The sequence below is a fragment of the Crocodylus porosus genome, unplaced genomic scaffold, assembly GCF_001723895.1.
Source record: "Crocodylus porosus isolate Cpor-Errol unplaced genomic scaffold, CroPor_comp1, whole genome shotgun sequence".
Lineage (NCBI taxonomy): Eukaryota > Metazoa > Chordata > Crocodylia > Crocodylidae > Crocodylus > Crocodylus porosus.
In genome coordinates, this window is record NW_017728926.1 from 15,218,007 (window position 1) to 15,230,702 (window position 12,696).

Consider the following 12,696-nt stretch of genomic DNA (forward strand, 5'->3'; position numbering starts at 1 on the left):
CAGTGCTACATGGCATATCTGACACGCACCACTTTTCAGACTTGCTGCTGCTGTCTCCAGCTTCACATTGACATCAGTAACTCCAGACCTATGCTGAAAAAAGAGGAAAATAAGGCCCTTACAATGGGTGGGAAGGTTCCTGTTGAGGCCAGGAGCAGAAGTGGGGCAGGCACAGCTACCCTCTCACTGACAGCATCGGGGGCTGGTTTCTTGACATCCACTGTAAGATGGAACCATACCATTTCCTGCTGATGGTTTTCCCTTGAAAATTGTGGGGAAGTGAGAAAATTGGGGAAATAGGCTAAAGGACAATCCAGCTGCCCATTTTTGCTTCATGAACATGATTATCTGTCCTGGTAGCAAGGGGCTGTGTCTTCATTTGGTTTCTTTTTTGTCAGTGCCATGCTGCCCTGCTAGTCTTTGTTCTACGAGCTTGCTCTGCAGAACTGGTTTTGGATCGAGCAGCCTACAGGAATCGCTGGGCTGGGCTGGGGTTATGGTACATCCTTGATTATGATGGAGCTGCCTCAGTTTCATACTGATGGACCTGTTGTTTAGACAGACTGTCCCCTTCGTTAGCCCCGCATTATAATTCTGCATTAGGCATCCCGAGGCACGGAGCACCAACTTCCCCTCTCTTCCTTTAGCTGTGGCCAAATGCATGAAATCACAGAGCTGCCATCCAAATGCTCTGGTTCAGGATATTGAGCCTCAGCGTGGGCCCTCATCAGCTTTTTCCACTGCCTTTTTGCTGTCGCTATTACGTCCTTCCTCCCTTTTCCTCTGCGTTAGCCGACACAATCACAGAACCTGCCGCACTCCAGGGGAGCTGATGAGCAGTTTCTCTTTGAAGTCTCTTCCAGCGCTCTTCTGCAATTTAACCAGCAGGTGAGCGTGCTCTCTGAATGGCATGGTTACGCTTCCCTCTGCCAGCCCCCGCCATTCGGAAGTTGGATGAAATAGCTATTGCTAACAAAATACATTTTACCAGAGTCCATTTGCAGGCTGGTGGGCAACTCCATTGTATCCTGCCCAGGAAAGAATAGTGATTTCTCCATCGGTGGCATTGTAAATTCAGGGACAAACTGCACAGGATTTCAGACTCTGCAGGTTAGGCACCTGCCACTGAAGGGCTGTCACCCTACTGTGCTTAACCACAGCAGTATTTCCTTCCTGGCGGTAACCTGGGGGATCTCAATTTTGACTGTTGTAACCAGTACCTGGAACTTCCTTATTCTGCCATAGGCCAGGCTCTGGCAAACTGTTGCAGCTGGGCAGACTCCTGACTTAAATGCAACCCATAAGGGTGCTGGGTTCTTGTAGGCACATCGAGCTGCTGCCTTGGAGTTGTAGCGATGACTTTTCATGCCGTGGTTCCTTGGCTCCCATTCATTTGTTCATGCTTTGATCTGTAAGGGTGTTTGGGTGCCAACCAGCTCCAGGCTTGTGGCATTGGAGAGCATGCGAGTGAATGAACAGGAAGCAGCAGGCATTGCTTGGTCTATTTGTTCATCTGTTGTGCATGTTAGTAGCTTATAAAGCAGCAACAGGAGGATGAAAGGTATGTGGAGGCCTAATTTAAAGTCCATTGGTGGAGTTTTTCTTCTGGCTTCATTGGCCTCTGGATCAAAACCTTTGAGGATATTTGTTTTAATCTGCAGGATTTCTTGCTTTATCAAAAAAGGGCATGTTAGTTATGGACTATGCTGCTAAGAGAACAAATCCTCTTATCTACTACCACTTTCATTAACCTGTTCTCTGGAGCCCCCAGTAAGCCCATTTTGGTGCCTGTCGTCTTTCTTCAGCACTCTCATAGGAACTATGACACAACTCCTCCGACACACTGGAGGGAAGAGTGCGACCTTCTCCTTTTATGAGCTAAATCGCAAATTAACTTTCTATTTTTCTCGCAACACAACTCTAAATTACATTCCTGCTCTCGCTTTGGCTAGGCTGCTGCTTAATCAGTTTAACATGCACAGTACACTCTTTGAAAATTAAAACAGACCCAGGCAAACTCCCAAACCTCAATTCCTAATCTTAGACAGCTTGCAAACAACTTTGTTTTCTGCTCGGTGTATCTGATCAGGTGTTTGAAAGAGGTTGTAAAGACCATTTGAAGCGTGCAAGCTAGTTGGAGGAATGTATTTGTGAAATAAAGCTTTATCTATAACCCAGAGTGTTATGTAGTACAATTATTTGAATTCTCTGTTGTTTCTGTTGCTAGACTCCACTGCTTTCCATACACACATGCACCCCCCTCCCACATACTTCATTCCTCCTGATCACTTAAGCGCTACAGATCTTACAGTGTTCTACCAGCACTTTTTATGATTGAGATCCAAGGCTTTCTCAAGTGGCTACGGATACCTTTTTGTTTGGGTGCCCAATTTGCGACCCTTCAAAGAGAGCATGGTTTTCACAAAGTACTGAGGGCCAGCCTTTTGAGAATCAGGTCCTTTTGGGCACCTCAGATGGTTTCAGTAGGCCAGGGGTAGGCATTAGGCAACCCCTGGCACCCATGAGAGCATGGCCCATGAAGGCATTTTGCTTGGCACTTGCACCTCGGGGAAGGGGCTGGAGCTGCACTATCACAAGATGGATCGGGCCCCTTGCAGCTCTCCAGTTGTCCATCCTGGCACACCATCTCACAGATCAAGGTTGCGGGTGTTTTTGGCACTTTGCCCAAAAACATTGTTGACCCCTGCACCGGGCTCTTCTGAGGATCTGGAGCCATGTGTCTGGGTTTAATTTAAGATAAACCAACAAAATAAATCCCTTTCAAGTTTCTCTGCTGTATGGGATAACTTACTCGGGCTCCGGACCCACAAACACTAAAGCGCATCTATCATTTTACTGCCATGCGTAGCTGCCCTTGGGTTTAGCGGAACAACTCACGTTGGTAAAGTTATTCATGTGCTCACGTGCATGCAGGCTTAGGGCTTTGCTGAGCATTTGGGCTGTGGAAAACCCACCCACAGGGATGCGAATGCATGTGACCTCCAGATTTTGCAGCAGCTGCAGCAGCAGCCCCTGAAATATTTCCTTGTCCACAGTCCAGGCATGGCCTCCCTGTGGGTATTGAGAATCTGGAAAGAATTGGCTGGAGATAGCTGCCAATTTAGAACCAGCTGAGTGGTCTCTGCCAGCAGTTTGCACACAGTTGGTGGGTCATTAGGAAGGCTTTGCATTTTTTTTTTTTTTTTTTTTCCAGGAAGGCTGTGCAACATCTGGGAGCAATCACTTGATTGGATCTGTGTGACAGGCACCATTTCTGATGGGCTCTCAGTGATGTCATGGGTCTGTGTGCATGTGTGTCTTTTTGTTGTTGTTGTTGTTGCCTATATTATCTAGGAGCCAATAGGTAATGTTTTCTAAATGGGCCTAACTGCTTGTTCTGTTTGTATGTCTACTTTCTAGACAGTGCATTTCAGGGCAATTACCGCTACATTTGTCAGGTAGACTCGCTCGGCCTTCTGCCATCTAGGTGAACACCAGAGAGCTGGGGTTGTTCAGCAATCTATTGCTAAATGCCCTGTTGCCTCTTGGCACATAATTGAGGCGGTGGATGCAGAAACTAATCCAAAGTAACAGCTTCCAGTTGATTCTAATTTACAAAATGAAATTGTGGCAAGGCCTTTCCGTTTCCCCAGCACGTCGGTCTCTCTCTCGCTCGCCAGGGGAAGCATGGGTTGAACATTGCAGAGATTTTGTCAGGGAAAATGTTGCGGGTTAGCAGCTGTGATGTGCAGATTTTATTCTACTGTGGATCTTCCACACCCTGAGCTAGATTTCATAGCAAGGCCTGTACGTTGGGTACATGCTGGTTCTAGAAAATCATGGCCTTGGGTGTCAGAGTGGGAATTGCTGGGTGCTTGAAGAACTGGCAAGTCTGTGCTTCCCAGCAGGTGGTGAAACTCTGAAGATCTAGCCCTGGTGTGTCTAATGTTAGGGCAGTTGCCAGGCCTTTTCTCACTTGGCCCCAGACTTCTGTACGTCTCTGGTCCCACCTCTTTTCTAACTCCCCTTCTCTCCATGCCAACTTCTGTCTTCCCCTTCCAGCTGCACAGCTCTGTCATGCTGTTTGCCGAACCATTTCCTCCCTTCTCATTCCCACGCCCGTTAAAGCTCTTACTTCTGACCTTTTTCTTATCAGAAGCATATTAAAGAAATATGTAAAAGCAAAACAAAAAAACTCCAACAAAAAACAAAAGAAAATCCCGCAAGACCAGCTACTAATGGAAGGGAGCTATGAAGTTGTATTCTTGCGTTCAGCATGAGCACCTCACTGTAATACACTATTTCCATCTAAGTATAAAGGATGAAAATAGCCCCGTAGGGTTATTTTCCCAGTGAGAAGAGCCCCCATGCTTGCAAGCCCCATGCAACCCAGGGTGTGAACACAGGAGCTCAGCTCCCTCCCTTTTTTGCTGTCAAGGTGCTAATTATAACCAGTTTCACTTTCCCATGTGTCAGAAGAGATGCAGGGGTGGGGGCTGCAAAATCATGGGCTGATACTCCATCTGATTAGATGCTGTCAGCGACGTGTGAACTCAGACCCTCCAGATGCTCCTGCTATGAACCTTTCTCCTGCTTTATGCTATGGCTAGGAGGAGGTAGGGCTGAGAGAGTTTTCCTTGAGGCAGAATGTTTTTAAAAGCAGCTCTGTCTTTTTTGCAAAATACCTGGTATTCATCAAGGGAAAATCTGAAGTTGGGGTAATTGACTGGAAAAGGCAGAGCAGCATTGAGCCCTGGGAATGCTTTTGGCAACACGTAGAAGGTAGGTGCCGTCTTTGAATCAGAATGTAAGGTCTGGAAGGGACCTCAGGAGGTCGCATCTAGTCCAACCCCCTGCTCCAAAGCAGGACCCTCCCCAACTAGATCATCCCAGCCAAAGTGTTGTTGAGCCAGGCCTTAAAAACCTCCAAGGATGGAGATTCCACCACCTTTCTAGGTAACCAGTGCTTCACCACCCTCCTAGTGAGAGAGGTTTTTCAAATCTTCCCTTGCTGCAGCTTGAGAGCATTGCTCCTTGTTCTGTTATCTGTCACCACTGAGAGCAGATGTCTTGCTATGAGGGTCTTTTGAACAAACCACCTGGCAGATTTAGGGTATGATCCAAATCCTGCTGAAGTCCATAGGAATCTTCTCATTGCTATTTTTTTTCCATTGGGTTTTGGATGAGGCCTTTAAAATGAAAAGTGTCTGGATCATTAGGAGCACCCTTGGCAGGCAGGGAGATGCACAGAGGCCTGGAGTAGCAGGGAGTTCAAGGTCTGACTTCTGTGTAGTGCAGAGCATTGGCTGTCCTCTTGTTGCCTTGATTCCCTTAAGCAGGAAGGATTCTGCTGGGCAAGTGCACTGGATTGAAGCTAAAGCAATTTGGGTTCAGTTCCTGTCTCATCTTGAGTAAGCCCCTCGATCTGCCCTGAGCCTCAGTTCCCCATCTGTGCAATGGGGTTAACACTTCCCATCCTTGCAGGGCTGCTTGGAGGGAAAAAGCCTTGTGATGATGAGAAGTCTTGGATGTTATAGATACATCTGAGAACGTATGGGCATGTGTCTTTTTATCCACCCTTCAGTGCTGCTAGCCCCAGAGGAATGTAGTGCAGGAGATCTGACCTCGGACTCAGCTAGAGAGGTGCCCAAGCTGAGAAATTCCCTTATGGGTTTGAGTACTCAAAGGCCAGGGACTTCGCTTTCAGCAAGCATGAAGAAGGAGCCATTGGCTGAAGCTCACATCTGCACACAAGCTAGGGTTGCAAGTGCCTCCTACAGGATGGAGCTCATCAAATACAAAGTTTAGGTTCTGGCTCCTCCCTACCTCTGAAAAAGAGCCAGTGTGAACAGCTGCTTTACGCTTCCCTACCATCTGCCCTCATACCTTGTAGGAGTCTAGTGTGATGGGGCTAATCCACATCACTTTTGGTTCATTTATCTCAAATGGTGGGGGGTGGCCAGACAGGAATCTCACTGCAGAAAGAGGATTGAATTCCTTTTCTGTATGTTAGAAATGCATGGATTTTTATACCAGAGCCGCAGCATCCCTAAGGGTTTGATTCCTAACACAGACCAGTGATATACAGTGACATCTGATGCTACAAGGCTGCCTTTGCTATAGCTATGGTGGCAGCATTCCCTGACATAGATGCATCTTTGCTGGCAGGGAGAGGTTTTCTGCCTCCAGAGTTGAAACCAGCTTCTGCATGTCCCAGCAGTTTTTTGCTTTTTGAAGCCAAGCTGCATCCATTCTGGACATTTTGCTAGCAGAGCTGTCGGCTGCGCAGGGCGATCTTTCTGCTAACCGCTATCCAGGAACTGCAGTGTGGCCAGAAACCAGCTGTAGGGGCCAGATTGTGAATCCCTTATGTCAACTCACTATTGCTTTTGAGTAGTCCCTTAAACTGCCCCCTCATAGGAGCAGGAGCTTTTTAGTTTGGCTCTTGCAAATTGATCTTTTTTTTTCTTTCTTTCTTCCTTTTTTTTTTTCCTTCATTTAATATTTGTTACCCTTTGAATAACCATAATCATCCAAAGCTGAAATAACAACCACCGGCCAACTCCCCACCCTACAAGTTTGACTCTCTTCCCAGCAAGATGGGATTTTTAAAGGGTTGACTCTCCTCCCAGCAAGGTGAATTTTTAAAGGAAGGGATCTGGGAACCATGACACTTCTTATGCTCTCTTCCTGTAAATGTCTTCAGTGTCTTAATAATGTAATTACCAAGCACTTTTCAACCCAAGATCCCAAAGCACTTTGTACAGCTGGAGGCAAGAAGGAGACGCTTTCCTACCATCACCCTCATTACTGTGCTTCAGCTGCCTGTGGTATGAAGCAGGAGCTGTGCAACAGCAAATTCACAGTGCATAATAATTCGATACGGGAAACAAGAAATACTGTGAACAGCTGAAGCTGAAGAAGAAAATTAAAGAGGAAGGAGCTAGCAATTCAAGCTGCTGCTTGGCCATGTTACCTGGGTAAACAATTGTATAATGCAGGAGCTAAATGAGCCACAAGTGACTGGAGCCTGTTCTGTATGGAAGATAGCACCTCCAGTAATACAGGACCCCTGTTAGCAGGATAAATTTGGCATTAGGTCTTTGGGTACTGAAGGGCACATGTACACATCAAACTGGGTGCCACATTGTAGCCAGGGAAATGACCACTGAGGATGTGCCAGCACTGACTTGAACACATGGGAGCAACCCAAATGCATATCCTAAAGCCCCCAGTGGGCTTTCACTCTGCAGCCTGTGCTGCTTTAACTTCACTGCTGGTGTCTGAGCTGCAAGTGCACTAATATATTGATGCTTAGACATATTCTGAGAGCTTGGTCCTATGGCTGGGGAGGCACTATGGATAACAGTAAGCCCTACTATTGATCAGCAAGCACAGATTTGGAATAGTAAGGGCAAAGCGTACAGCACTGTCACCTACGTTAAATAAGTGTAGCCTGGCTTTTCCTCAGTAGCGCCCTAGCCAGTGCAAGGTGTGTTCTATCATTAAAAGAAATCTTCTGTCCCTGAGCTTCCTGCATTAGTCTCATAGCTGCACAGCTTCCCTCCTGATTTGTGTCCTCTGCTAACCAAATAAGGCCTGCTCACTAGCTCTTCGGATTTGCCCTTATACCCATGATACTAGGGCTTCGGTGGGGGGACTCATATTGCTGCAATGAGATATACCCATACAGGTACTCTATGGCCTGCATCTTAACCCTTTGCAGATTATATGGTTAATCTTAATCCTTGCTTCCCTGACAGCAGTAGCCATGTTGTGCATTTTAACTAAGTGAAAGACATTGCCATTGACTGCCCTGAGTGATGCCCAGAAAACCTTAGGAGTGAATGACTAGGCCACACCTTCCAAAGCAAAGGTGATGCAAATTCATTGTGGTGACTGTAATGGAGTAATTGCACTGAGTGGAGCTGCCCCAGGGATGCATTAAGCCTTGGCGGTTCCAAGTTCAGCCATTCTTTAGCAGGTGCCTAGCAATGATGAGCAACCCTTGCCAACACAGAAAGAAATGAGAATCCTTCACAGCGCCGAGTGGGCACACGGGCTGTCTTTACACTACATTAACTCCTTTCATTTGTGTTGAATCATCAGATGCAACTTCATGGGACTCGATAGAGTTACACCAGTGAAAAAAATCAGAAAGGAGAATTGGGCCCTTTCTGTAGCGTATACCATAGCAAGTGGGTCTCAGAAAAAGTCTTAATGCTCTGAGATCCTCATCTTGCTCTTTCTCTGAAATACATTTTAAGTGGAATAAGCATAAAGTAAAGCCACAGTTATAAATGACTCCATGTTTATTTCCCAGAGCTCACTCCTGAAAAGTAGTCCTTCCTCTGCCATAGATATGCAGCCCTGTCTGGGGTGGGATGCAGCCGGTGTTTAACAGCAAACACAAATGTTCCCCTAACAGGCACAGCACGGCAGCAAGACAGGGAATGACTGAATGCTGCAGCCAGTCAAAACTGCTGTGGGAATTTGATGGGTGAAATGTAATGATTCAAGTTGGAATGTGGCCAGGATGGCGGGGATAAAACCCCTAGTCCTCTGGAAATGCGTGGAGATGTCCGTAATGTAGTGGTCTGTTGGTGCATTATCTTTTTCTTTCAAAATGACATACTACTGGAGCATTTCACACTACACTCTCGCTTTCTGGGAGAAAAGGATGCGATTTATCTTTAAGCGAAGCCGATCAGATACTTAACTATCCGTCTGGTGTCATTTGTTGTTGGAAGAAACGATGAATTCTTAACAAGCTTTGCCAAGCACAAAGAACAGCTTTCCCAGCACCCACCCGTGCAACTTGAACCTTCAGTTGTTCACAAAGCACAGAGCAGTAATTCACTGTGATCCCCCACCGCTTTGCTCCAGAATTCCTCCTCTGTGGTTGCAGCAAGGAGCTTTCCAAACAGCGCTGATTCAGTGAGCTTCCTGCAAAGGGACTTAGCTGATAGTTTACTGTTCTTTGTTTTATGGTAGTATTTCAAGGCTTCAACCAGTGCTAGGACCCTGTTGTGCCAGGTGCTGTACATATATATGAATCTTGTTCGGAGCAAAGTGACTGCTGCAGAAAAGTAACTCCATCATATTAAACCTGTTGCCCCTTCATTTGTGAAGCTTTCCTTCCTTACAGTAGCATAGCAGGTATTTTCTTGAAGCTGCTTTTCCCTGTTCCTATTAATATGGTCTCGAATGGTGCTTTTTATTCTAGTGCCGCTACGAGTCAAGGATGAAAGTGTCGGTGAAGGGCAGAGAATGCCCTGCTCGCTGTCACCAGGCACACGTCCAGGCAGCAGATGATTTTGTTTTAATGTTTTAATTGCTCTGAGGCCATCTTGCTAAAGTCTCTGAAGTCGAGTCATCCTGCAGGACCCCCCCCAGGCCCCAGCTTCACGGAAAAGCAAAGACAGGCTTTGCAGCCCATTTAAACTGTCACACTCCAGGCTCATTTAGAGGTACAAGACATGAGGGATTTCCTGACACTTCTAGTATCCTCAGAGAATTTCATAGCCTCCATCTATGAGGCTGGGGCATCTTACCTCTTCCTGGAAACTGACAAACAGCCATGCTTTGGCCTAATGTTTTGCAGAACCACTTCATTCCTATACACGTGTTTAGGTCATCTAGTCCAACCCCTTACTCAAAGCAGGATCATTCCCGCTAGGTCATTTCCAGCCAGGGCTTTGTCAAACCTGGCTTTAAAAACCTCCAAGGATTGTCACTGCAGCTCATGTGTACCTGCCCAAGCTGGTTTAAAATTGGTTAGGTCAGGCACAGCTTGAAGTATAGCTGTGGTAGCAGGAATCCCAGCATGGACTTAACTGCCCAGTTTCTCCGGGCTGGGCCTGTAGCTTGCACCGAGCATTTTGCTGCTATGCTTCTAGCACTGCCAGAGCTAACTAACGCCAAGCAAATCCTCTGCACACAGCCTTTAAGAAAGGGCTTCAGAGCACTTTGCAGCTTTTATCAGGTTTCACAGATCGCAGGGAGTTAGTGTTATCTTCACTTGACAGATGGAGAGACTATATCGGAGACAGGTTAGGTCACTTGTTCAGTCCTGCGCAACAAGTCAGTGTCAGAGCCCGGAGTTCAGGTTCCCAATGCCATGCTCGGACTTCAAGATGAAGTGTCCTCTGCTAGATAAAACTCCACAACTCAAACAGATGAAGAAACCCAAGAGAAACTTCAGGATTCCCCCCTCCGCCTGTGGAATTCAAAAAGTAAGCAGCATGTTGACTAGTTCAATAAGCACCCATCTCACTTCCTTCAGGTCCGCTGTTTGATTCCTGACAACGCTCAAATCTAACCTTGTGGTCCCAACTCCAGGAGGATCGATGCTCCGACCTTTCCCTCCTCAGTACATCCTTGCAGGGTTGTCATTCAGATTTGTCAGGAGCCCAGTATGTTGCTTTTCTCACATCAGTAGAAGAACAGAGTAGGCAACTTCATCACTCATCCATCTCTGGGGCTAGAGGTGGGGAATTGTAGCCAGAGTCCAGAAGTGGGACCCTGAACTTCCTGCGCCCCGCTCCCACCTGGCCACTGACTTCCTTTGTGACCAATTATGAATCTCTCATTGTTAATATGCTTCAACTTGTCCGTCTGTGAAATGAGACAAATGAGTTGGTTAGTGAGAAAAGAAGGCTCTGCCATATCAGAAATAGTTGCATGATTCCTCCATAACAATAGGTATTTGCAAAGGCTGGTACTTTCAAAGGGGCCATAGCGGGTAGGGCACTATTGAATGCCAATAGGAAATGGGCACCTGCCTCCCTTTGGGAAGATCTCAGCTGCGTAGAGTTTGTCCCTAAGGCGTGGCTGTGTTGACAGCAGCTTTTGAAGCTCTTGGATGTGTGCTGAGGGCGTCTTGCTGGCACAATTACCTTGTCAAGGTGCAACGCTGGACTGCCAGAGGTGGCTGTCAGTCCTGCCAGCGGGACAGGTGAGATACCATACTTCTTTCTGTTTTGCTTTTCCCCTAGGAAGAGAGTGACCTTGGGTTGGCCTCTCTGTCTTTTGGCTCAATCTGCAGATAATTGGGACCAGCGTTCCTGTCAGCAGAAAGCCTTGAGAACATACTGCATTTTCTTGCTTTGAAGCAAATGCAGCTCGACTTGTTTGAAGACCTCGTTGGGATTTGGGAGTGGGAGGAGGCGCGAGGAGTGTTCGCATCTTGTCTACATCCCATCTCTGCCTCGTTTATATGTATTTCTTGGTTTATTGTGCAAATGCTGTCCCCAATATCAGAATTCCTTAGGGGAGACCCCTTGCTCTGGAAGATGCTCGTTTTCCCGTAATGCCGATGTGCCTTCTAAATATTTTCCCATTAACTTTCCCCATGCAGAATAAATAAATACAGAAAGTTCAGCTGCCACGTTATTAGGCCACTTGCATCATCTGTCCCTTCAATATTGGCGCCGTCACTTTTTGGGTGATGCGTGGGTGATGAATAATGTCACTGGCTCTGTGCCGTTCCAGAGAGCCATTTCATTTGCAAGTTGTTCCTTGTCGTCCACCTCTGTCTTTCCCACTCCTTTCTGTGATATGTTCCCTGTCTGAGTCCGGGCTGCCTTGCAGGACTTCCATTTTCCCTCCTGCTCTCCTTATCCTGACAGCTAGTAGTTACGCAAGAATTATATTAGGATTAGCCTTGATGAATTAACCAATTACAGTCAGGATCATTCACATTGTGTTAGCTCTTGTGCACACTTCTTTCTATAAAAAGAGAAGCTGAGACCTTGTTGCCTCTTAGTGTGGGGTGATAAGCTGCGTTGGTATTAGTGCATCTACTTAATTACAAGACTTCTTAAGCGTGTTGTTTAAAGGGACTCATGCAACGGGATTAGATGGCTCAGGAGATGGGTAATAAGATCTGGGCCCCTTCACTGCTAGGTCACTGGTTCAAATATAGCTTGTATTGGCAGCAGTCAGGGATTGTTAACATTTTGCACATGCCTGGTAGCCTGTGTATTGGCTGGCTATCATCCCATTTCTGGTTAATCAAGTTCTCCCTATTGCTGGGCAAAATATTCAACACTAAAGCGAGAGGAAGGGCAGTCTTTTATGATCAGAATAATGCATGGGAGCTTTGGGAGGTCTGGGTTTATTCAAGCCCTGCCATGAACTCCCTCTGTGACCTCGGGAAAGTCACCTCATCTCTCTGTGCCTCAGTCTCCCCCCTGGACAACGTTGCTGATACCGTTGCCTTCCTCCCACTTGTTCTCTAGTCTACTTGGAACTTAAGCTCTTCAGAAAGAGAACTGGGTGCCTGTAGGACAATTGATGCCTAATCTCTGTTCAGGCCACCAGGCGCCACTTTAATGTATAAATAATAATCAGTTCTTATAACTGGGAGGGTTTGCAGTTCACTCGAGGCAAAGAACAGAACAAATTGTCAAACCTGTTTGTTTCCTTCATTCTCCAGCTGAATGCCACAGTTTGCCTATCTTAGAAGCAAGGCTTGTTGCCATGTTATTTTGGGGTGGGAAACTGGTCCTCTCGTTTGCCAGTCCCCATCGGAAATGAAGTTGGATGACCCTGTGAACCAGTGTTCTGAAATCTGCGACCCCAGATTTGAGGTATTGATTTAAACAGAAGGTGTAGCCAAAGCACTTCTGGTTTTATTATATCAGTGCGTGACGCAGCGGATGGCTCCTTCCACCCCAGGATTACTAATTGCGT